Raw genomic sequence first — 2,318 nt, forward strand, 5'->3', positions numbered from 1 at the left:
TCTGTTCGTTGCTCTATTCATTATTCTCTTGTTTTAATATTCCATATGCTGTACATATTCGCCAATTCGAATACATACGTGCTGGTTGTTACACTTCGCTGAATTCTGGATTTCTAGTTTGTCGGGTTGTACCGATATACGTACGAAACTTAATTCTCACAAGACAGTAATTACAGATGGTTGTTACTGAAATCTACATGGCGAGCGTCAACTTTGCAGCCTGATTTTGGGCATGTGGTGGAATTGTGAAGTTACCGGTTGGGTTTGTTAGAGTGCTAAAATTCTGAAGGGGAACACAAGTGCAAGCTGAGAGTTGGGTTATCACCCGGTTGGACTCTTACGCAGCCGTTTGGTAGATTCTCTCCAGATTTACACCAGACTCAGATGAAGAATATCATAGATGAGATATTCGTGAAAAAAAGTTGACGTTCTAAAGAGTCGCAACCCGTCCGATTTGGGTTCAATTAGAACATAAGGTTGACGGAAACTGGGGACTGCGCTTACCTGATGGGCCTTGAGAAGGGTGAAACCGGTCATGGTCTGTCGAAGAGTTTCAAGCAATCTCATGAGTAATGTGTCACGTTTATACAATGTATTGCGATAAATCAACTTTCGTGCCCATTAGGCTGCCTGGTGCGGCACATTCGGTTGCCTAACAACAACAACAAGAGATTCACCTGGGTTCCAAGTGAGTCTCTCGCAAAACCAAATCAGAGTCTAGTTCGCAAATTTCGTGTGATTCGGCCTCAAGTAGACGATAAGGTTGACGGAAACTCGGGGACTGCGCCCACCTGATGAGCCCCAAGAAGGGTGAAACCACTCATGGGCTATCAACAAATTTTCAGCAATCTTATGAGTTGTGCATTACAAATATACATGTATCGCGATTTCTCGAATATCGTAGCGACTGAAACATGAGGTGGCCTGGTGCGGCACATTCGATAGCTTAAAAGCACCATAAACGAGAGATTCAGCTGGGTTCCAGGTATCTCTCCCGTCAAAACCAAATTAATTTACAATTGACTGTATTTTGCGAAAATAAGTGATGTTCATTCTGTAGCCTAAGCAACCGCATTTGTCCTCGCGATCACGAAGGCGGAGGTATTTGGCAGTCATTGATCATCAATGGTATCACCGTGCTGGAGATGTACTTTTAAAGCCACTTTTGAAGGATGCTGTTGCGCGCACTCTGAATACTTGGCATTCTCCTCTGTCCAAACACTTATTTGGCGGTTATTTTAAGTTAACCAGGTAGTTTTTTGTTGGCATTCCACGACAAATCATGGTTATCGAGCAACACTGCGGTTAGTTGTGGTTGGAGAATGAGGTTTTCCTCACGTTAGTTCCCCTCTCAGTTCCGCCTCTTATTACGTCGGACAAGTTGTGTGTAGATTGCCAGATTTTTTTGAGGATTGTCGAGCTTTGTTCCTCTTATTATATGTATATATATAATCTACATTACATTACATTACAATTACATTACATCAGATTACATTACATTACATTACATTAGATTACATTACATTACATTACATTGCATTACATTAGTGGGATCATTAGTGGGAACTGATGGCAGTAATGACTTTTTTCCCCAAAAGTTACGATTAAGATGACAGAGACCTGAGATCGTTCATTCGTTTCCATTGAGCTCCTGCAACTGAGTGTCGAAACGCTTATCAAGCTGACAGGTGAGTGCATGTAAAAAGAAATCAAAAGAAAATCATACCATGGTGGGCGGAGCAGGAAGCCAAGGGACCAATATGAAGTTTCACGATCGTCCATCAAGGCACAACAATCAGTTACACACTAGAAACCTTCAACTTTTCCTCATTGTCTAACTAGAAAATCAACTCGACTTCCAAACAGTTTGTTTCGCTTGAAACTTGGATTCCCGTTTCTACTTGTCCTTCTGTTTGAATTGATATTAGATGAACGAAAGAGGTACAAAAACCGCTGTCGGGGCAAAACGTATCCGAAATGAAACGTTTTAGTGCGTAAAAGAGTGTACAGTCACTGGTTGGCTGACTACAAGTGAATATTTCCCAAGTCAGATGACACTGTCGTATTCCGACTTTATGGCGGTTCACACGGTTCTTTCCGTACCAAGCAATATTTATCGCAATTAGTATCGGCTTGATGAATGATCACCCGGAAGTACGTTTATCAAGATTCGAGAGAATAGTAAATGGGTACTGGAAGAAGTAAACAAACTTCGCCATTCGTTTCAGGATATGAAAAAATACAGAAAATACTTCCAAACTGGCCTTGTTAAATTAAATCACATGGGTAGTTTTGTAGCGTTTTCGGGGAAAAGTTAT

This window comes from Opisthorchis viverrini (genome assembly GCF_000715545.1).
Source record: "Opisthorchis viverrini unplaced genomic scaffold opera_v5_141, whole genome shotgun sequence".
Taxonomy (NCBI): Eukaryota; Metazoa; Platyhelminthes; class Trematoda; order Opisthorchiida; family Opisthorchiidae; genus Opisthorchis; species Opisthorchis viverrini.